Genomic DNA, 24,968 nt, shown 5'->3' on the forward strand with positions numbered 1-24,968 from the left:
CCAATGAGAATTGGCAGCTGCCTGCCAGGATGGGATGTTCTGTCAGCACAGGTGTCAAGAGAACGAGAGAGGTTTCTGAAGAAGGTAATTGGCAAATCAGATAGGGTTCAGGAAAGAGAAAGTCACTGGGGAGGGCGAGAGGAAGAGGGCAAGGTGCTATCCGGCAGATAGCTTTTAAAGTAATTTTTAACCAACATTATCTAAGAGCCTTTTAGAATGCAGAGCCCCCTTTCCCAGAGGCATCTGCCAACTGACAGTACAACAGGAAAAGAGGAAACTACTTCCGAAAAGGCTTTAAAAAAAGACTTTTAGAGGCTGTTAAAAAGACATACAATCACATTCCGCGTAAACCTGTTTAAGCAGCAGTTTACTGCTCAAGCTGGGCTTCTTCCACTTAATATTTTGTTGTTTTCCAATACCCACCACCCCACCACCCACTCTCTGAAGCCCTTCACCCAGCAGCTAAGCAGCACCTCTGTTTTCTGGTTGAGCTCCACACAGGATAGGGACACCAACATCTACTACTCCTCTGTGTGGTCTGGAGATGTAGTTTTCATGTAGGCCTTTCATCCCTGCAGTAAACTATACACTGCTTTACCTCTGAATGTCTGACACTCTATTGCTTGAGACACTTTCCAGTGGGTATATTGTAGCCTTCTTTCTTTGCTTTTATTGTTTGAGTTCTAATATTCTTTCTCATCATCCATTATCCAGCCAGTGAAGTAGCTTTTTCCTGTGCTTTCAGACTTCAGAAAAATGTGTTCAGAGTCCCCTACCAGTCTTTTTTGAGAATCTGGAGACAAAGTCCTCAGTGAAGGAAACAAGGGTTATGTTCATCATTGTATCGCTGTCATCAGCATATAGCAGGCAAGCCATCAATCCTTGCAGAAAATAAGAATGTATGAATGAATGATGACTATCAGCAAAATAGGAGATGGAAATGGCAAAAGGAGGTGTTTGGGGGGCACATAGTTGAGCTAGAAAAACAAGCTGGCAGCCTTGATTTTTAGAATTGTAACTCATTTTACCTGTGTGTTATATGCAAATATTTTGGAGGGGGAGTGTTTTTCCTGAGTGCAGACTTTGGGGGCAGTAAGGAGAGAAGGAATGAGGATTAATTACAAGAAAGCATTATCAAGTTGGCCACCATTCCATGAGATCATCCTAGAAACCCTATGAAGGTCTCAGGACCTTCTCTCCTGGGGAAGAAAGGGAGGAACACTTAGCCATAGGCTCCAATCCTGGATTTGTCAAAGATGCAACTCCTGGAACAAATCACCTGTACTTCTGGATTATTGAATAGGGTTTAGCATGGAACAGATTCCTTTAGTGTCTCAGTTTGTGGTGTCAAGAGAGAAGCCCCAAGGCAGAAAGCAAGGTGTGCACTTGCAAAAAGTGGGTCAGAATATGTGTAGAAACTGGTTGTCATGGCAGTGGCTGGAATGAGAGACAGGGGAAGTAAGGAGATCTGAAATGGTGCATGAGTGGGATTAGATGTAGTCCCCAAATACTAATATACCACATGAAGCCATCTCATAGGAAAAATGTAAACCCACTTAAATCTATATTAATAATTTGAATACTAGCATAACTACTATGCTTCAGTTCAGTTCAGTCGCTCAGTCGTGTCTGACTCTTTGAGACCCCATGGACTGCAGCATACCAGGCCTCACTGTCCATCACAACTCCCGGAGTTTACTCAAACTCATGTCCATTGAGTCAGTGATGCCATCCAAACATCTCATCCTCTGTCTTCCCCTTCTCCTTCAGCCTTCAAGCTTTCCCAGCATCAGGGTCTTTTCAAATGAGTCAGTTCTTCACATCAGGTGGCCAAAGTATTGGGGTTTCAGCTTCAGCATCAGTCCTTCCAATGAATATTCAGGACTGATTTCCTTTAGGATGGACTGGTTGGATCTCTTTGCAGTCCAAGGGACTCTCAAGAGTCTTCTCCAACACCACACTTCAAAAGCATCAATTCTTCAGCGCTCAGCTTTCTTTATAGTCCAACTCTCACATCCATACATGACCACTGGAAAAACCATAGCTTTGACTAGATAGACCTTTGTTGGCAAGGTAACGGCTCTGCTTTTTAATATGCTGTGTAGGTTGGTCATAACTTTTCTTCCAAGGAGTAAGCATCTTTTAATTTCATGGCTGCAATCACCATCTGTAGTGAATTTGGAGCTCAAAAAAATGAAGTCTGTCACTGTTTCCATTGTCTCCCCATCTATTTCCCATGAAGTGATGGGACTAGATGCCATGATCTTAGTTTTCTGAATGTTGAATTTAAGCCAACTTTTTCACTCTCCTCTTTCACTTTCATCAAGAGGCTCTTTAGTTCTTCTTCACTTTCTGCCATAAGCATGGTATCATCTGCATATCTGAGGTTATTGATATTTCTCCTGGCAATCTTGATTCCAGCTTGTGCTTCATACAGCCCAGCATTTCTCATGATGTACTCTGCATATGAGTTAAATAAGCAGGGTGACAATATACAGCCTTGACGTACTCCTTTCCCTATTTGGAACCAGTCTGTTGTTCCATGTCCAGTTCTAACTGATGCTTCCTGACCTGCATAAAGATTTCTCAAGAGGCAGGTCAGGTGGTCTGATCAACTGAGTGTATCATTAGTAAAACCATATTATGTGTTTGGGTGACCTAAGGTGCTTCACTAGTGTCCGACTCTTTGCAACCCTGTGGACTGTAGCCCACCAGGTTCCTCTGTCCGTGGGAATATCCAGGCAAGAATACTGGAGTGGGTTGCCATGCCCTTCTCCAGAGGATCTTCCTGACACAGGATGGAACCAGTCTCTTTTGCATCTCCTGCATTGGCAGGCAAATTTTTTATCGTTAGTGCTACCCGGGCAAGTCCAAAACCATATTGTAGAGTTAGAGAAATAAGAGAATTAGACTCAGCTGGGTCTGTGTGTTTTAGTTTTGATGAATATATTGTTTTCAGGAGACACTGAAACGGGAAACCTGGGCAGTTTCCCAGATGGGCAGGGTCTTGCCAGTCTGACATTTTCTCCATTCACATTAGGGGAATGACTGTGCGATGAAAACAACCTGGGCTTGGTACAGAGCTACCTGGACTAGATTTCTCGGAAATCGAATGCCAGCTGCAAAAGTGCCCTAACTGAGGAATTTAGGGATGAACCGGAGCCTCAGAGCATAACATGTTAGTTAAAATTCTACAGTATGAGTGGTATATGTACACATTAGTCTTCCACACCCTACGGTAGGGCACCTCAAATTTTTTACTTGCACGTTAATCAAAATGATACTAAAAAAAAATTCTGCTCATTGTTAGTGGTTAAAAGTACCCCACACACTTCTATATTTAAAATGACTAACCAATAAAGTCCTACTGTATAAGACAGGAAACTCTGCTTAATGTTATGTGGCAGCCTGGATGGGAGGGAGTTAGCGGGAAGAACAGATACATGCATATGTACGGCTGAATCCCTTCACTGTTCACCTGAAGCTATCACAACATTGATATCACAACATTCATCGGCTATACTCCACTATTAAGTAAAAAGTTTAAATATATTTTACTATAAGTTTGAGTTATTGAAAATAATGTAACTTCTGGCCAATTGTAAATATTAACACTAAAACAAACTATCAAATCACTCTAAATTTTTTCTAATAGAATTCTAATACAGTAGCAGTTCAATAGCCACAATGTCTCATCTAAAAATACATGAACGAGATCATTTCAACAGCCAGAAATTTTATACCAGTCCTTTGTCAGGAACTCAAGTCCATTCAACTTCCCCCACATATTTTAATCTAAAAGTAAATTTTTTATGCTTGAATGTCTTATATTGATCACATGTACTTTGAAAAAGTTATGTATATGAACTGAAATTTAAAATAACATTTTTCCTATAAGTCTCTAAGTAATACTCATTTTATTCTGAATAGAATTTACTATTATTATGACACAAAGCAGTGTATACTGAAAATTTTATAGTTATATAATTATATTTATAAATGTAACAGTACACTTTATATAAAAAAGGCTCATACACACAGATGCAGCCCTATGGGACTGCATAAGCCCCGGCTGTCCTCCAGGAGATCCAGAAGTGTTCCATGGGTTGGACATCTGGGCTCCAGAGGAGGGTATAAGCCCCTGTCTGAGAGATACTGCCAGTTGTAAAAAGGCAGAGGTCAAATGCAAAGATGATGGCATGCATTGGCCTTTGTTCCCTGAGAGCAGGGCTTTGGGCCCCTAGTTCTGGGCCAAATCTGTCATCTGCCCCTCAGCCCAAGTTCCAAACCAAGCAAATGGGCCTCTTTCTTAGAAGGGGTTGAGCAGGGGGTGGGTGTCTCCCTGCAATGTCCACCCAGTACCCGTGGTGGTAGCCTGTCAAGAACTGTCTCCCTGGGCTACAGCCTGGGGCACCAATCTCACGTGTGAATGCAGAGGGGGCGGGGCCAGGGGCGAGGGGAAGGTGCGAAGGCGGGAAGAGGGAGAGAAGATGGTGCCAGGGCTGGGGCAGGGCAGAGACGGCTTCATGGTGGCACCTGCCAGCCTCCCTCTTGTGGAGTCGGGGAGCACCCCAGCTGTCCCCAGTGTGTGTGTGTCAAGTCAGATGCCTGCCCCTCGGGCTGAAGCTAAGCTGCACATGAAGCAAGTGAGGACTCCCACAGCAGAGGTGTGCGTCTCTTATTTACACCGACACCTGCGCCCTGCCTGCAACAGGTGAGTCCTGCCGCTGGGAGCCCCGTGAGGGCTGTTTCTCTGACCCTTCAGCCCTGTGGGTCTGGTGGGCAGGAGGTCGGTTAGTTTTTAAAGACCTTTTGAGGGCTCTCAGATGCCGGTGTGAGAGTGGGGTTCAAACCCTTCGCTCCCCAGGGAGAACCTCTGGTTTTGAGTTCCCTCCTGACTGGCGGGGGGGCTTGATTTTGGGGGGATGGTGTCCCTTCTGTCCTACCTGCTGAGTTGTGGGCTTTCTCTGGCGGGAGCTGCTCAGCCAGGTTTTAGGTGTTTTCAGAGGAAGAAGGCAGTGACAACCCACCTCAGTACTCTTGTCTGGAAAATCCCATGGATGGAGGAGCCTGGTAGGCCGCAGTCCATGGGGTCGCTAAGAGTCGGACACGACTGAGCGACTTTACTTTCACTTTCATGCATTGGAGAAGGAAACGGCAACCCACTCCAGTGTTCTTGCCTGGAGAATCCCAGGGACGGGGGAGCCTGGTGGGCTGCCATCTATGGGGTTGCACAGAGTCGGACACGACTGAAGTGACTTAGCAGTTAGCAGCATAGTGGTGGGTTCCCTGTGTTCATGGGAGGAAGTGAGGACGTGACCCTCTGACGTCTCCATCTTGAACCAAAACCTCATTTCCCGCTTTGTCTTCGGTGTTTTTGGTGGTGGAGCTGGTGTGTGTGTACACGTGCATGTGTGTGTACATGTCCATGTGTGCCTTCTCTTGCCAGCGCCATGTGTTTCCGATGCCATAGTTGTGGTCTCCTGTTTTTTTCTCCCACTCATTACCACATGGACAAGGGCAGCTGGCCGTCAGATTAGAATAAGATCCTCAGGACAACAGTGTGCTATAAGGGAATTTGTATCTACCATTTTTACTTCGTTTTGGCTGCGGTTAGTTCACACCTTTGCAAGCCCAAATGAGGAAACCGTCTCGGGTTGCAGATTTTCTGGGAACGGCGCTGAAGAGGTTTTGAGGAAATTCTGAATTTAAGCCTCGTTTGGCACATTCACTGTGTCAGCCAAAACACGTTTCAGTGAGTAGAATTATGGGCATGTTGCCCCCCATCCCCCCCACCCCGCCCCGTCCCTCCCCGTTTGCCATTACATTGGTAACATAAAAAATGCTGTGCATCATTCCAATTAGTGAAATTAAAAAACAACAACAAAAAAACCCCACCTTGCAGCATGTTAAAAATAGCCAAGACCCTCAAATGGATTGAATACTTGGAAGACTTATTGATAACAATGAGGACAGCAACATTTTGGGAGTGCTTCCTACATGCTTATCTTAGTTACTCCTCAAACACTTTTCTGAAGTTGAAATTACCATTATCCTCATTTATAGGAGAAAAATGCACTAAGAGAAACATCCAACAGGTCATCTGCCCAACTGGAAAGTATTTGTACCTACACAGTCAACCTGGGACTCCCTTTGTCATGCAAAATAGGACAGTTTAAGAGCTCAGTGCCCCCTTTCCTCAAAACTTCATACATAACTCATCTCCTAATTAAATTCAAAGCTTTTATGGTCATGGCTCCTTAATTCTACCCCTAACTTGCTTGGCAAAAAAGGACATTTTTGTCATAGTTAAAGATTTGCAGAGGTGAGTGAACTCACATGGTGGCAAAGTCGGTTCTAAGGGAACACAAGATGAAAAAATTGTAGGATTTAGACTTTAGATTTTATTACAGTATGTTTCAGGAACATCCTGTTGTGTGGCATACATCACATCCACATAAATGCATTTGTTAACAAAGCAACCTTAGAACCTCACTTTTGCCTTAAAGTAGCCAGATAGCAGAGCAGCACTCTGTTGAGTTTTCATTTTATATTTTGCAATTATTTCTCAAACTGTTTTGACTTGGATTTAGATAAACATCTGCATTTCAGCTTAGTTGCCTTTCAAATAAAACCTAAGAGGAAAAAAAAAAAAAAAACATTCTTAAAGATTTGGGATATTTTTAGCAAGGCAGAGAAAAGAAAATTGTTTTGTGAGGCTATTTTTAAACAATACTTTTTAACATTTCTTAAAGCTCCAGTGGTTAGGACAGTGCTAAAGGCAAAAATGTTGCTTAAGAAAACACTTCAGAAAAAGCTAGAAAAGTTAAAGCCCAGGCCAAGCCCCTAGAGAGCAAAGAGAGTGCTCACATGGCTTAATGTCCTTTGAATCTCTTAAGGTTATTTTCTAAATGAGACTATGAGAACAAAATGAAATTATACTTCCCTTCCAGCTAGTTAGGCCTCAACTCCCTAGATGAAAAAAAATGTTTTCTTTTTGGACAGTGATGTATTTCTAGTCAGTATATTCCCAAAACAAATACACCAAAACCCACTTCATGCACAGAGTAAAATAAAAGATAGGAACAGAGGTCATTAAAATGGTTTAGTATCACTCTAATTGCCATTTTGCTGATAACCCTTATTTGATGAAACAGGTGGGTTTTGGTCTTATTATCTATTACCTGTAAAGCTATGGTTTATGAAACTGAATTCCTTTGAATCCCTCACCCACTTAACACTTAAGATTTTTTACTTAGAGTAATACTGATTCTCAGGCTAACTTGTAGTAGACAGGGTTTGTTAACTAGCCAGCGTTCATTTCCCAACTTCTTTCTCCCTAATAGAATCCCAGTTTTGTCTAGATATATTTCCTCCCTCTGACCCCACGCATGGAATTAAAATCAAGGGAAGCTGATCCCAAGAATAGACTTTTAGTCTAAAAAGCCAATTAGCACATGGAATTTCCTAGCAGTTAATAATATACGAAGTGGTCATATGTCCTGTACTGGCTCAGCCAAACTGAAGGACACTACCCTTAATTCTTGATAGTGAGAGAGGTTTTTCTCTCTCTTTTGCTAGATAAGAATAAGGAAGGATGTAGCTCCAGTAGCCACTGGCAATCATCTTAAAGTTTGAGGGGAATCATTGAATGCTGCTGCTGCTGCTGCTGCTAAGTCACTTCAGTCATGTCCGATTCTGTGCGACCCGATAGACGGCAGCCCACCAGGCTCTCCCGTCCCTGGGATTCTCCAGGCAAGATCACTGGAGTGGGTTGCCATGTCCTTCTCCAATGCAAGAAAGTGAACAGTGAAAGTGAAGTCGCTCAGTCGTGTCCCACCTCAGCGACCCCATGGACTGCAGCCTTCCAGGCTCCTCTGTCCATGGGATTTTCCAGGCAAGAGTACTAGAGTAGGGTGCCATTGCCTTCTCTGATCATTGAATGCAGTTGATGCTAAAGATGACAGTAAGGATAAACAGAAAGATCCAGAGTGTTTGATCATGCTACTACTCATCTATGGATCACTTGGAACCTGCATTTCTGTGGAATGTCTCTTTTGCAAATATAACTTTATTTCTTTCTTTCCAGTTTGAAATAGGATTTTTTTTCTCACTCATAGCCCAAAGCATCCTATTGCATAAGCTGAAAATACTTGGTAATAAAGAGTAAGAAGTAATCAGATCTTTAGGATGCTGAACATGAATTACTATAGCTTACTTTTCTGATCTCCTTTCCACTGTTAATAGGCTTTCTTATTGGCTTCTCCTCTACCCCCAATAGCTTAATCACTCCTGAAAATCCTTTAATTCTCTACTTATTATTCTAAAGTTGGGATGTGAAGTACAGGAGAGGCTGCCTCTACAGAGTTTAGATTACTTGTGTTAATGTGAGATGTTACTGATTGAAAGTGTTAGTTAACCAAAGGAAGTGTTAACCAGAGGAATGGGAATCACTTTCCTAACTTTTCTGAACCCATAGTTCTATTGTTTTCCCTTGGAAGTTACAATTTCCCATAGTGGTGAGATAGGAGACAAACTTTCCAGAATGTACCATGGTACCTATTCTACTCTAGGAAATCCACTTAGGTAAAACAAACTAACTTCTGTTGATTAGTAAATTTAAAATTCTCCATGTACTTTTGAGTTCAGGCTGATGGGTATCACATTAAATGGAGGAAGTATAAAGAACATCATCCAAACCTCTCTCACTCTTCATCTTAAACTTTACAAAATATTTGGCATGCTCAGAGAGAGCTGGGCTGAACTGCATATTTCATTGCCAAATAATATTCATGAAGATCCCATTTCACATATTGACTGCCACTTAAGGAATGAAACAGGACTACATAATCAGTTGAATTTAATTCAATCTATTTTGTGTAGTTGTGTTCAAGGTTATAACAAGGTATGTAGACTCTGGTATTACACTTCTGTGGAACCTCAAGAAACATGTCCAGGGTAGAAATTTAGGGGAAAATGATTTTGCATATAAAGCATGTACATAAGATTGTTTTGTAGATTCTATTTGATGTACTACTCTGGGTGGATAATAAACCGAAAGATAACCAAGGTTTATCATGCTAGTCTATTCCAAAAAGAAAACATTTATGCAGCTGCAATTTTCAACCTGAACACATTAATAAAACCTCTAAACAATTCTACACCTTGGTGAGAGTGACTGAAGAAACTTTTAGATAAGAAAACATCCCCAATAAAATATTCAGGTGTTGTATTGGAAGACCCATCAGTTATGTGGTCTGTAACCCTGAAAGTGAACGAGGAGAGTGAAAAAGTTGGCTTAAAGCTCAACATTCAGAAAACGAAGATCATGGCATCTGGTCCCATCACTTCATGGGAAATAGATGGGGAAACAGTGGAAACAGTGTCAGACTTTATTTTTGGGGGCTCCAAAATCACTGCAGATGGTGACTGCAGCCATGAAATTAAAAGACGCTTACTCCTTGGAAGAAAAGTTATGACCAACATAGATAGCATATTGAAAAGCAGAGACATTACTTTGCCAACAAAGGTCCGTCTAGTCAAGGGTATGGTTTTTCCACTGGTCATGTATGGATGTGAGAGTTGGACTGTGAAGAAAACTGAGCGCCAAAGAATTGATGCTTTTGAACTGTGGTGTTGGAGAAGACTCTTGAGAGTCCCTTGGACTGCAAGGAGATCCAACCAGTCCATTCTAAAGGAGATCAGTCCTGGGTGTTCTTTGGAAGGAATGATGCTAAAGCTGAAACTCCAGTACTTTGGCCACCTCATGCGAAGAGTTGACTCATTGGAAAAGACTCTGATGCTGGGAGGGATTGGGGGCAGGAGGAAAAGGGGATGACAGAGGATGAGATGGCTAGATGGCATCACTGACTCGATGGACGTGAGTTTGAGTGAACTCCGGAAGATGGTGATGGACAGGGAGGCCTGGTGTGCTGCGATTCATGGAGTTGCAAAGAGTCAGACACAACTGAGCGACTGAACTGAACTGAACTGAACCCTATGTTAGACATTTGGCTGAAGACACCAAGGTTGTCCTGGGGACAGCACCTTCTGTTGGGTCTACTCCTTTGGTCTGGGCTGTCTAGAAGGCTGGCACTGACCTTTCTTTCTTCTTAAGTGTATTCTTACACTATGTTCAGAGGAAATCGGATTACAAGAAACAAAAACTAACCAACATGAATAATGTAAAAGCATATAAGTGTAGTCCAATTTTATAATGAATACTGTCGATTTCTTCTTTCAACAAACATCTAAGGTGTTCTTGCCAGTTTCCAAAAACAGTGCTAGGCCTTGGTTAGACTTGTAAGTTTAAGACCCAGAGGCCTTGTTCTCTAGAGGCTCACAGTGTGATAGGTTAAGATCTGGACTATCTTATAGAGATGTTTGAAACAACAGGTTGACTTAGAGGCTAAGTAGAGGCTATTATAGGATCATGCAGTGCAAAATCTTAAGTGGAGGGCGGGACAGGTGAGTGGAAGTCAGGGAGAGTTTGCTGGACAAACAGATTCTTGACCATTTCCCTGAATATCCAGTGAGATTTGGTCAGTGAAGATGAGTGGGGACACTGGAGGTAAGCAACCTGGATAGCTGTTCTGGTGTACATGAGCTGAATATTAATATCGGTATTGAGCTTGGATGTCAATACATTAAAGTCTAGATTTAATAATGGTAGACCTTAGTCTGTTTCATGACTGAAAGGCTCAATTCTGACAGAATATCTATCTATTCATTGAATAAGTTTCTAAAATGGCAGTTTCTAACAGTCATATTTAATATAGGTATACCTCCCTGTATTTTTCTGACAAAGGTTTGTGGGAACCGTGCATTGGGCAGGTCTATTAGTGCTATTTTTCCAACAGCATTTGCTCACTCTGTGTCTCTTTGTCACATTTTGGTAATTCTCGCAATATTTCAAACCCTTTGCCAGCAAAAATATTACAACTTGTTGAAGGTTTGGGTGATGGTTAGTGTTTTTTAGCCTTAAAGTATTTTTAAAGTAAGATTTGTGCATTTTTAAAGACATAATACTGTTACACACTTAATGCAGTATATATTTTATGTGCACTAGTAAACCATAAAATTCATATGGTTTGCTTTATTGCAGTGGTCTGGAACCAAGCCTACAATATCCGAGGTAGGCCTATATTTAATGCATATTGTAACCAACTGGATGCCATGGTATTATCCATGGCACCAACACAATGCTTTGCACCTAAGTGTTGGTTAAATAGTTATTGAATTAAATTGAACCTCCATCACTTACATCTTAATTTCTTGTGATTTCTTGATGAAAAGTATTTCTATTTAATGTTGTCCCACAAACTCACCAGGGGATCAGTGAAAGAAACAACATGAAAACATTCCATGTACAGCATGCTACATTGCTTCAGTCATGTCCGACTCTGTGTGACCCTATGGACTATAACCCATCTGGCTCCTCTGTCCATGGGATTCTCCCAGCAAGAATACTAGAGTGGATTGCCATGCCCTCCTCCAGGGGATCTTCCCTATCCAGGGATTGGACCCACATCTCTTAGGTCTCTTGCATTGGCAGGCAGGTTCCTTACCACTAGCACCACCTGGGACGTCTAAAGTACTTTGAGGCATACTATTAAAAATAAAACTGTAATAAGCCTTTGGCAATGAAGAGGGATGTGGTGGTTCTTTCTCAGCTGGGGCAGGAGGTCAAATACCAAATCTGAAAATGAATAGAGACCCTATAAATCGATCATAATGTAACCTGAAATGAAAGACTAATTTCCATGTTCATGTAAGATCTAAGTATGGGGAGAATATGAATAAAATGAACTGTGAATGTCCTATTCATTTTTATACAAAGCTGGCACTATTGGCCCGTTATTACTAAAGCATGCATTCCTTCACTTTGCTGACTTCCTTCACTGTGTTTTCAAGTTCTGGCTTCATGCTTAGGAAGTCAATTGCTACCCCAAGATTATAAATATATATTTATCTAAGTTCAGTAAAGTTACGGTTTTGTTTTATACTCTTACTCTTTAATTCTTATGGGATTTATTTTGTATAAAATATGAAGAAAGAATCTGTTTTCCCCAAAGTGCTATGTATGTGGTCTTATCATCCCAGTATCTCTCCAGCATTGGGCACAGGAGGCTCTCAGTAAATATTGTAGAATGAATAAATTAATGACCGATGAGTCTAAACCTTCCAGAAACTTGCCAGGCTTCCCTTGGGACCAACAGTAAGCGATTGTAAGACTGACTTAAATTAAAGTGAAAAGCTAAGCCTAAAGCTAAACGGCTTTTGTGAGGCTGATATCTGCTGCTTTGGGCTATAATTAATTGATCTAACTTGTTGTGGGAATATACTGATAAATTCACCGAGACTTGAAAGGGAAATATGTTTCTCATTTTCTTTAAAATTATATTTTTTGATTCCTGAGAAATATGTATATGTTACATATATTTCATATATATAAATGCATGTATAAATATCTTTACAATTTTGACATTATTTTTGAATTTGAGATACAAACATTTGAATCTATTCATCTATCTACCATCTGTTTGGGTATATATACATACATATTAAGCACAAAAGGCACAAAAATTTAATATTTAAGAGTATGGGCTATCAAGACTGCCAGGATTTAATCTTAGCTCTGACATGTACTAGCTGTGTGACCTTGGGCAAGTTGCTTAACTACTCTTTCTCCCAGTTTTGTCTGTAAAATAGAAGATTAATAGTGTTTTCTTCAGAACATTGTTGTGAACATTAAATTCATGTAACCATTTAGAATAGTGCCTGAAATATTGTAAGTGCTGCCTAAGTGTTAGCTTTTATTATTATCCTACTCACTTCCAATAATCTTCTTGTGTTCTCGAAAGTAATAGATTCAAAATATCTTTAAGATATTTTTTAAAAGAACATTTAGGATTGATTGAATGAGAGAAAAAAAAATCACTTAGCAAAAAAGCAATTGCTTTATTTAGCATAGAAAATATATAGTAACACACATGAATACTAAAACTGTAAAAGAAAAAAATTCAGAAAAGAACAATGTTTAAATTTGAATTCTGAAAATAAAATACATAAATTGAAAGTGTATACTCAGAGGTGCATCCTGTTTCCAAACACAAGAATTAAAAAATCAAAATGACAGACTTCTGTTAATCTGCTTAGGAAGGCATAAATTGTTAATCAGGCTCCAGGCAACATTGTTTAATACCAAGTTTAATAAAAATCTGCCTGGAGGAAGAAGAGGTCTGGTGGCCAATTTTGAAAGCTGGGCAGCTCTGTTTACATGCTTAGTCTCTCTAGCTCTGAGGACACCATTGATAGGGTTTCCTTTGAAATTGGCTTCTTTTAACAGAGTCAAAATTATTAAACACTATAGCATGGGATAGAAAACTTGAATTTTTTCATTGGTGTGAATACACTTGAAAAGGAAATAAATTGGAGAAGTATTTATTTAAGAGAATCTTTTGCAGTTTGTATGAGAAGAATTTCACAGTAAGCATTTATTGAGCCTTCACTATATGCTTACATTTGCTAGTGATGCCTTCATCTTAAAACTGTGATCTTGAGATGAAAGAAGTGATATTTTAAAATCATTTTCTCCTTTCTCCCCAGCCTGTATTTGTTCATTCCACAAGATATCTTGTAATTGCATCATGTGGGCTTTCTCTGTGCAGGGACTCAAGAAAATTTCCAAAGTCTTGGCATTGTTTTTAGGAGAACTTGTCAATCAGGTGAAAACTAAATTGCAAAGTATTTGACAAGTGCAGTATCTCCTGAGCAGTTGGAGCCCTGTAGCTACTTCTTTGGATTACTGAATTTAAAACGCAGCCCAAATTTCACTTGCTTTAAAGTCCTTCTTGATAACATCATGGATATCATTGCCTATTTCTTGATTACAAATCAGGGCAGGTTTGGCTCTTGTTTTCGTGATTGGTTTTTCTAAACAGCTGTGATTTTCATATGGAGAAAAAAAAATAAGCCATTTAAAAATTTATTTTAATGTAGTGAGAAATTGGGAAGCAAACATATGCTCTATTAAAGTTCAGAATATCCACAGTGCAAAGCAAACTTCTTGTTCTTTGGTGCACAGTTAACCCAGCATAGGTTTCAACAATTTCTCCCCTCTCTGTCTGCTGTATAAAAATCTTTCATTACATCAGACTAAACTAAATCACTTGGGAGCATTTTACTCTTTTGTAGCTTTCAGCTTCATATTTTAAATAAAGTAACTGTCCTATTTAGCATTCTAGTTGGTGAGAAAGTCATTTCACATGATCACTCGACATCTAGTAGTGTCCTTCCCTCTGTTGGGTCATCTCTTAAACTTAATTTCATTGTCTTTTTAGAATACAAAGTAAACACACATTTAAACTCAAGGCAGGGGGAAGTTGAAAAATAAAACCATGGTGCTATTTGTAAAGATATCTTGGAATCTGGCGTCTGAGAATAAAAAGCATACTGAAGAAGGGAAGTATCATGAGACAAAGTTTTAAAATACGAGATCTGTATTTGGTGTGTCTGCACTTATTTCAAAGGCACTTTACCTGCAGGTAAATATACTTTCCTTGAATTCAAAAATTATTGCAGAGCTGGATCTGGAGGTTTGGAACCACCTCCTCTTGATGACAGTAAATGACCCCTTCATTCTGTTGTCTTAATAAGGATCTGCCCCAAACATCTTTTTCTTACTAAAAAGGGATATGAGTCAGAAAGAGAGTAAAACTGTGGCACTGATATTTATCACAAGGCCTCCATCACAGAATTTATTTCTTTATGAAACACTGACAAATCTCAACTACATACTTTTATATAAGTAATTAACTAGCAAATAGTTACTGGGAGATAGAGTAGCTCTACTTGATACAAATTAGGATCAGCAGTACTATACCAATCTTGGTGAATTTTAGCATTTTTCATCATGATTACTCAGTCCAACCACACAGTTTTTGTGAGTGTTAAATCACAACCTGTTGCTAAGAAGAGCTTAAAATATTTTAGTTGAGTGTGAAATTGAGCAGTTCCAAACATTTTATAAAATGGATGATAGTTGATTAATAAAATTCCCCTTTTTTAATCCTGCAAAGGAGGTTTAAGCTTTGCAGCTAAAAATGTGATAAGCTCATTTTCATGACTGAAATGTAGAAAGCAACTGCTTTTTGACCTAACAATGCATACCTTAAACTACAAATCAATCAACACCTTAGGAAATTTGTGTTTATCCACAGTTATATAAAGTTTATTTTTAGGGAAAAAAATACCCCTTTAATAATGGGTATGGTTAAATTGAGCTGGCTTGGTTTTTAGAAGAACTATATATAAAGTTAAAACTTCTTATTTTCCACCGAGTAATCCACTATGTAATCAAATAGGCGAATTCATTGCCAATGACACATTTTGGCCATGACCTTGGCAAAGTACAATTTTGGAGGACCTATTAATATAGTCAAAGATTATATTGTTATTTGAAATGTTATTATTAATCTCTATGAAGTTTAAATAAGGGATCCAAAAATAATTTTTGATAGAATGACTTTTATCTTTTGGGCTGTCTATTTGGCTTATCATTCCAAAAGTAATTCCCCTTTACTTTCTATTCATCCAAACAAAGAAGAAAACTAAGTCAGTCATTTTTCAATATTATGTTATTCATTATCTAACTCAGTGGTCCTTGGACTTTTGGATTTCATGGAACATTAACAGTTATTTTTTTAAATAGGGGAGGGTTGACATTGGGTTGCTTGCAGATTTTAATTTTGTCAAGGGAAAAAACAACATAATTTGTCCATACACTTTCATGCAAAAATTGACATTTTAACTCCAAAGAAGTGGGAAGGTCACTGTCTCAGTCCTTAAATTGAATAAATGGAAAGTTATAAAAAACACAATAAATAAGTTGTCATCATGTTTCATATCTGATCACTGACCAATAAACTTTTTTTTTTTTTTTGCAAAAATGCACACATGACTGGTTAGCCTGCCAAATTACTGATACTCAAGACTACCATCAAATCATTAAACATAAAATAAAAACCTACATTTTATCAGTCTCCCAAGTAATTGTCAAAATTTTGAAGGAAAATTTTAATTCTTCTTTGCAATAGGAGCTTTACAAAAGTGTACAAACACATAAAATTCCTAAAGTTATAAATCCTTATTTTCTCCATAAGTTTCCATGCCTGCTCCTTTATAGCATATTTATAAATAATGATATTATAGATTTAAATTTCTCTTTTAATTTTTAATGGCAGAATTGAGTGGAGATGATAAAAAGTTCTACTATTCCACAGCTAGAGCTCAGGTTACCGAAGAGAGAGACAATGAACAAAATGAATTCAGTTGGTCCATGGGCAAGTCACTTCATCTCTCTGGTCATCAGGTATCTCAAATGTAAACGATGGGCATTGGGTTTTAGTCACTCACTCGTGTCCGACTCTTTGTGACCCCATGGACTGTAGCCCACCAGGCTCCTCTGTCCATGGGATTCTCCAGACAATACTGGAGTGGGTTGCCACTTCCTTTTCCAGGGGATCTTCCCAACCCAGAGATTTAACCTGGCTCTTCTACATTGCAGGCAGACTCTTTACCAGTGAAGCCCTTGACATTGGGTAAAGTAATGTCTAAACTCCTTTCTGTGTCTCACATTCTCTGATAATTGTCAAACTGTCAATAAAGGCTGGGTTAGCTACCTGACTTTTTGAATGGTGTTAATAGAAAGAATAGAGTTTAATGGAAATGGCTTATCACCGTCAACCATTTATAATATTACTGTATTGTTAAGAGGATGTCTTCCTTCCTTTCTCCTTCCTGCTTTCCTCCACCCCCACCCTCTACCCCTTTTCTTATAAAATTTTACTTGGTAAAGAAATTATTCAGAACAAATACTGAACTGTGTTGGGAATGAAATAACAAAACTGTAGTCATAAAAGAAGAAAATTATTTTTACCCATCAAATAAGAAAGGAAATAATTATTTTTAGTCATCAAATAAAGAAGGAAATGAACACAATCTTATTCAGCTCTACCTACAGTCCCCAAAACTATGCATGTAGTGAGTTTGTCAGTGCACTAAGAAGGGACTGAGGCCCTTGGGGTGCCGTGAGGTTGTGATGCCCCCCGTCATTGAAATAAATAGCTGTTATTTTTAGCTACCTTCTTGAAATACCCCCTCCAACTTAAGGCTCTCTCTGAACGTAAGAGAAGACAATTTATTCTCTTATAAGAAGTATCATTATTATGCTCAGAAAAATGCCCCACACAATTCTTTTTACTACAACTATAAACCCTAATGCATACTTTCAAGTGGTTTTTAAGAAATGAATAAGCTACAGATGTTTCCCTCAGCCTGAAAACCTACATTGCTCTGGTCAAAATAATCAAATCATTCCCATGCCCTCTGCTGCTCTGTATTTCTCAGAGAGTCACACTTTTACTTCTAAGATACCACAAGTGTTTGTTAACAGTACATTCATTAAATGCTTGGCTCAAACAGAAATTTCCTAGAAATTCAAACCAAAAAGGGGCTAAATAAAAGAGGATACCACATATAGAATCCAAATGAATGACTTATATTTGGTCTTCATCACTTTTGTATACTTTAGGTTATCAGAAGGACACATAGTATATCTATTTACTTTGAAGAATAATAAAGATAATAGAGAAGAGTCAATATTCTTCAGAGCATTAAGAAAACCTTCGTTTGATTCTGCTGCGATTTCAGACCACTTTTTAAAAATGTACTCCTCTGCTTATTTTATGATCCATGCAGAATCATTTCCTTTAGATGGTGATTTTTTTAAAGGATAACTTTCAAATTTACATTCCATGTTAGAGAAACATAGTGATTTTAACATGTTAATGATATAATCATGCTTATAAAGTTATCTCTAATAATAGCAGTATTTATAAAGTGTAAAGTGCACCCTGTATAAAAATGGTGACTTTAATTCTATTTCTATTCTTACATTTTCCTCTTATGTAAAAATTCACCTCCCATCTCTTTTCATTGTAGTCACTTGGGGCACCACCTCAACTTAATTTTTTCTTGCTGTTTTCCATTCCTATAACTTACTAGGTCTCCTGAACATCTTTTGGGCAGATCTACCAAATTAGGGAATTACAGAAAGAGAAAAAACACAATGCGCTTTCAAGTGATGAAATATGAAGATAAATTATACCCTGTGTTGGCTAGCTTTGAATTCCTCAACTTCTGCCTAAGTTGTTCTCTTTCACAAGATAGCACTAAGTATGGTGGGAAAAGCTTTGGACCCATGCTGCTCGTTTATACTGCACATCAAATTTAATAGTAACATTCTGGCTTTAATTAAACTTTTCCTCTTATAAATCTCAGCCAAGGTGATCTGATTTATAGAGGAAATGAGCACCCAACAATGTTCGTGTAATGATATTAAATAGATGAAACAAGGTAAAATAATCTCTAATAATGTGTGGGGATGGGGGACACAGAACCTTCTGCATATGTGCCCACCGTGCATTATGCATCTGTGCTCGCAGCATTCATTCTTCAGTTAGCTTTCATTGTTGGAAGAGTTAAAAATTTCCCGGGTAGTTCAGTCTTGACCAGCTAGAATACTGGCTGTATCTTGACCCCTCTGACCCAATCCCTTTGGCTTAAAAGAACCTTACTCCATTTACATCTGTATGTAGTAAATCAAGGTGTACCACCTTTTTCAAGGGTTATGTATACCTTTCTTGCCTTATCTCCCCACTTGTGAGTAATGGGGTTACAAAGACTGTACACTTTCGGCTGTAAACCTTAATTAGAGAAAACCTGAATTTTCTCATCTGATTACTTTGAAAAAGTGAGCGTTTCTTAGGAATAGGAACTTTAAAAATGTAGGCCAGTTTAATCTTCATAAGAGGAAAACTCAAAACAAAAATATTGTTTAGATCTAGGAGCGTGCCTTAAACTCCCATCTGTGTTCAAAATAAAACAAAAATCCTAATGGAGAGAAAAAATGAAAGGAAAAAAAATGAAGAAAAAAAAATCAACCCAATCTGTGCATTTCTTTATTTCTTCTCTAATATCATTGGAACAGTGTCACAACTGGATGCTCTGTGTGTGTGAATTTTACTTTTCTTCTTTCAGCAATTTCCCCTATTAACATGATGTTCTTGAGTCTTTGTATTTAGAATCATTATTCAGAAAAAAATTTAGACCAGAGAAGGTTTGATTATCTACATTTTCACCTTTTTGTGAAGCAAATAAGGTAAGCTCAGTAGACACTAGCTAGGCTGAAACACTATTAAAAAATGCAACTCAGACTGAGTCACTGCTTGTTATTTTTATAAGTGAGACCCTAATTCTGATCGACCCCAAAGAATGGGCTGCCGTGACTAAACTAGCAGCAAAAGCAACTGGCTTCTGCTGGATGTTATCTCATTTGGAACACATTTCAAACTTTAGAACAGATTTTTAAATTGAAAGTTGAAACCTGCAGACCGTCAGCAGAAGAGGCTGATTCACCCCTATGGAACTTATCTTACTATGTAAGTTCCAGGCAGAGTTTTTTTTTTTAAGGACTAGGTTACCTAAAACATGTTGTGATACATGAGAGAGAGAGAGAGAGAGAGAGAGAGAGAGAGAGAGAAAGACAAACACCTCCTAGAATAAGAGTGATATGCATCTAAATATCTTTTGGATTTTTAGTATATGCTTATTTGAATGGGGGCTACTTTAAATTAGAAACCTCTAGTTCAGTATAACTTGTCAATGTTCATGGATCTCTGAAAGGTTAGTTAATTTTTTTCTGCCTCATTTTTTCTACTTTTTTTCAATTGCTTCATGTATTTGCTTGAACCCCTATGGTAGGGCTTCTTCATGTGGAATTTTTTGAGCCATAACTATAATGCCATTATTACTATTGGGTAAATTTGAGTGAAGGAAGTACACTCTTGGCAAGATGAGAAATAAGGAAAATTTTATATTAGTAGTGGTGAATTCTTTATTAATTGGCCATTGCTTTCATTTGGAATCATAGAGAAGTTAACAAAAGTCTAGATACCCAGAAACTGTGCAAATACTCTTGGGTTCCTGAAATTAGAGGAGCTATACAAATGACAGTAATGGTCTTGACCTGGAATAAATGTCATGAAAGGAGTTGGGAATATGGTCTTGTCTGTGAAGGGAAAGCTGTTATATGCTTATTATCTTAGATAACAAAATCCATGATGCAGCTGAACTGCAGGGAGAAGTGCATGGCGTGACCCACTAGAGGTCCTTTCCAACTAGAAAAAGTTTCCATAGTTCAAAGGATTCAGCCTCAGAAAGCTGGCATTCTGGACTGCAAAGCGAGTAAGGGCCAGAAGAGGGGACTGCACATTTTACTTCCCTAGGGAGAAACATGGTTTCATTCAGATTATTTGTCATATTTATCTGTCTTTTTTTTTTTATCCTTATGTGGTACAATCACTCAGTTAGCTCTGGTTAGATATTCAGAACCTGTTGTTCCAAGTTATTGATACATTTGGAAAAAGGAAGTATCATTTGATGTCCTGGAGCTACAGTTATGCTTTCTATTGATATTAGCTGTTTTCAAGTATCTCAGAACAGTATTTTCAAGAGAGATTTTTGCTTTAAAATGAAGAGTGCCTCAGTAAGTTTTTACTTGCAAAGCTGATGGAAGTGGTGGGTGGAAGAGGTAATATACACATTTTCTGATAGTAGGCAACTTAGTAGAAAATGATTGTGTTTCTATATATTATCTTTGCAGAGTTAGCATTAAGAAATATAATTGCAATAAATTGATGTAAAAGCCAGATAGTAAAGGGACTAAAAGTCCCTGCAGAGACACCAGTCTGTCACTTAGAAAGGTAGCAAAAGATAATTGCAGACAAGTACAGTAGAACTAAACCATTGCTGTTTTCCTTTAGAGATATACTGCTGCTTCTCATGTTTTTCTGAAAAAATTGGTTACTTCCTCTGCTTCTGAAGTATGCCATGAACCATCAAAACAGGTAGAAAAAGATCTGCCTTTTATTTCTCCCCAATACCTTTTTAATTAGAACACACCAAAGAGCAAAACGGGTGAGATACAATCCTGCGTGATTGCATTTTCCAGTAAATTGTTGGATTTCTTTTAAGTTTCTGAGCTCTGCATTGAAAATCTGGCCTCTGGCATAAACTTTGCCCTCCTCCTATGACATAATGAAGACATCTGCTTGATCATATCCTCTTTCTTCACACAACTTGTTTTCTGGCTCTAAAAAAATAGCCAGCACAAAGCTATGCAAGTACTGAAACACAAAGGGTGATGCTGAAGCCAAAGTGGAAGAGATTTTTTTTTTTCTCCTAAAGTAGAATACTAAAGCTTTTCCTTTTCAGGTACAGGCATCAGCAAGAAAAGAAAGGAAATAAGTAATCCCTGCTCACCGTTTGTATAAGCTGATTTGTTCTTCATTCTTAGAAGAGTTGTGCATTAACAAGGTATATCCCTGTGTTCCTTTTCCCATACAGGGAGGATTTTGCACCCCCTGGATTATAACCACTCAGAGAACTGATATTTCGCATGTGCGCCCCTCCAGAGGAGCCAGACATGTACACATCACTCACTCCAGCAGCAACATTTTTTTTTTTTTTTGCAGGAAAAATCCTCTTCTTTCCTACATTATGTGCTTCAGTAAGTGAAAATGAAAATTGGCTGAGATATGGGGTGATACACCTTCGTAGTGTGAATATCATAATTAAAATGTCTTAACAAAAAAAAAAAAAAAAAAAAAACACGAGAGAGGGGAGAGAAATGTATGGCTATTCCAGATGATTAAACTTCTTGGTACTTGGATGTTCTCTGTAGTTAACTCAGGTGAAGAGCCCCTTGCACTAACAAGGACCTGCATATAACTCCCCATAAAATATGGATTTTATTGCAGCAGTGACACCACTTCAGCACCACGCTGACCTCTCCAGCATCTCCCATCTCCGAGATCTCCGATAACTCCTGGCATAAGAATAACTACAGAAGTAATCCCAGCTCTGCAATACACAACATAGCAAGATTCCCTGTTACTAAATTCCGGAATATCGCACCGGGGGCGTCACTTTTCCTGCATCGGACACTGGAAAACCAGGCACACTTGGTTTGCTCTCCAACCAGTCCGGGGGAGGCGTTTTCCCCCAGATTTGTGCCCGGCCAGCCTTGGAAGAGCACAAGCGAGCTCCGTCTTCCACATGACTTTTCCCTGGACAGTGTGCTCCATTTTCGGAGTCCAGTGTTGGACTTTCCTTGCAACCTAAGCATTTCTGCCCTATGTGAGCCGGCAGGCGTTGCCCCCGGCGTGCAAGCTAACAGTTTTTTTTTTTTTTTTAAATAAGCTTCTTCTCTGAGACAAATCATCTCTTTAGCCTAAGTTTTCCTTATTGGGAGCATTCGGGAGTTTTCAAGCTACCCAATTTTCTGCTTTGGCTCCCAAACCAAGAAATGTAACCCAGCCAAAGCAGTCCCTGCACAGACCCTGTGATGTGGGCAGGTGGAAATAAATCAAGCCCCAAACCGCTCCGCGGGTCCTGCACGCACCAGCGCCCTTGGTAATTGACCAGCCAACTTTGCAAATGCCGGAGATCCCTTGGCAGCCTCTGCCGGCGGAGAGAAAGGCAACGGGTTCTTCCCGGCGGCCCCGTCACATATGCCCCCACCAAGCCCCTCCGCGGTCTTACCAGAAGGCGGAGGAGCGGCGCTGAAGCTCCCCGGGAACCGGCGCCCGTTCTGGGCAGCGGCAGCAGCGCCGCCCGCGCAACCGGACCCGAGCGCCCGCCCCGACCCGGCTCGCAGGCTGAACATCCCTCCCAACTCCAGCGTGCGGCACCCACCGGGCGAGGAGGGCTCGCTCTCTCTGATTGGCTTCCATCAGCGCTACAGAATTAAAACAAGAAAAGGCATGCACCATCGCCAACTGAGACCGAACCCACCTCCGCTCGCCTTCCTGCTCCCAAGGAGACCCTGCGACCCGCCCAGGCTGCTCCTGCCTCGGCCGCCGCCGCCGCCACCGCCGCGGTTGCCCGCTCAGCCGTTCTCGCTGCCGCGGCTGAAACTGCAGCTCGGGATGGGAAGGTTACGGGCTCGGGAGAGCTGGCTCTTGTGGGCACACACTGATTTGCAAGTGAATGAAGTGGGAGGGAGCAAAGAGAGGAGGACTTTGTTAGAGAGGCCCAGTGCCTGCCCCCGCCCGCCCCCTCCCCTTGACAGAATGACTCCCTGTGTTTGAAGTCCTGAGCAATTCGCTGCCTGTAACACTCCCTCCGCTCCAGGCTTTCCTTTCTCTTCCTTTCTTATTTTTTGGGGGGGGCGGGGGTGGTTAAGACATATTCAGAACTTGCGTGACTTCGTCTGTACCCTCCTTTATACTATCAAAATGCACCTTGTGCGATCATCTGTAACGGTTGGATATTCTTTTTTTTTTAACCGACCAAGCAATTACAATTCCCAGGGACATGGTACCTCGTTGCGCTATCAGTTGGCCAGCTTCGTGTTATAGCACGCATAACATGCACACACATAAAACAAACCCAGTCTCCTGAGATAACAGTACTGACGGCTTTTCTTCACAACATAAACAGGCGTTCTCCAGACGCAAGCAGACATAGATTCAGACGCGTCTTTCCTTTTCTTCTGGGAAGACAGGTTTCACATAGTCCTATGATCTCTGTCACTCTTTTGGAGTGAGTAACCCCAAGATGTTGTAAAATGAAGCCATGCTTCCTTGGACTTGCAGAAACTGTCGAAACCAAACCCTTCAGGCTTACCACTGACTTATGGTTGATTCCATCTTTCTAAATGAATTAATACAAGGACACAAAAGACTTGCAGAAGAGTGTGTAATGATATTCAGGTCTGCCTCCCATTTGTGATCTTTCATGAAAGTTCCTGAAGTAGGGTAACCTCCAAATTGAACTCTTAGGTACACATAGCAGTTTGCATAGCTATACTTACAGTAACCAAAAAGTAATTTCTAATATTAGGGAACTAAGCTGCAAAATCTTAAGCATGTTGAAATATTGTTAAGTGAGAGTAATGGTTTTCTACATAAAAGATATAGACATGATGGAGCCAGGCACTATTGGATTAGGAAAATTAAATCTAATTACCACAGTGATCGCACCCGGGGTCAGTAGCATCCCAAACCATCTGTTTGTGTATGCTTTAAGTAGCGGGGAGATTTCCACAGCATGGTGTGCTAAAAAGATCCAGGCTACTCTGGCCTCTGAGTGGTTAAACTGGTTGGAGGTTGGTCTCCTTCCCAACTCAGATCTTACTAGAAAATCTTTTGTTTCTCCAATAGAAGTTCAGGCATTTAAATAAAGCCAAAATCAAAGTATTTCCTCTAGGCAGTCAGTGCTTCAAAGAAGTGTGCATGGAATGGTTTTAGCACAGATGTTCCACACATGGAAGATGGAAAGACTTTGAATTTCTTTCTTGAAAAGATCTTCCTTTAATGGAGAATTGCCACCAACTTAACAAAAAGGAGGCTGAACATTTTCTCTTCATGCAGCTATTCAGAATCTTGTAGAGAAAGGGTAGGCGAGAAGAAGGCTGCTTCCATTCCTCAGATTATGAATTTTATACATTTAATTGGAAATACTAGCTCCTTATGTTTTTACAGTCCTTTATCGCTTACAGAGTACTTTCACAGATCATTTTATTGAATTCTTCTTTCAACAAGTAGTCTGATTTTTTCCCCATTAGGACAAAGGAAGCAGAATGATGATGGCATTTCATGGGTTAAATAACATGTCCAAGGCAATGAAAACTGGAAAGCAGAAGAGTCAGAAATATTACTGGTAAAACTGTGGCTATGTGTGTGTGTGTGTCTGTGTATATACATACATATATGTATATATATACCATTAAAAATAAACCACATTTTAAGACTGCCTTTTGCAGAAAGATGTGCAGAGTAACTGATTTTTATAGTAAAAATGGGATAATAGTGAAATTAATGTTCTCCCTGTTGAACAAGTTT

The 24,968-nt window shown here is 39.7% G+C and overlaps 1 protein-coding gene across 2 annotated transcripts in view; it reads right to left on the reverse strand.

Moving 5' to 3' along the window:
* The window catches only part of CDH6 (cadherin 6), a 154,772-nt gene extending 131,690 nt beyond the window's left edge, over positions 1–23,082 (reverse strand). The window contains exon 1 of one of the 2 annotated variants that reach the window (XM_055554722.1): positions 22,918–23,082. The gene's annotated coding sequence lies outside the window, so the exon portion shown is untranslated. Of the gene's footprint in view, positions 1–22,665; positions 22,782–22,917 lie in introns of those variants that run through there. The other variant, XM_055554723.1, reaches the window with a different exon arrangement.
* Positions 23,083–24,968: the final 1,886 nt, after the last annotated feature.

The sequence above is a fragment of the Bubalus kerabau genome, chromosome 18, assembly GCF_029407905.1.
Source record: "Bubalus kerabau isolate K-KA32 ecotype Philippines breed swamp buffalo chromosome 18, PCC_UOA_SB_1v2, whole genome shotgun sequence".
Classification (NCBI taxonomy): domain Eukaryota; kingdom Metazoa; phylum Chordata; class Mammalia; order Artiodactyla; family Bovidae; genus Bubalus; species Bubalus kerabau.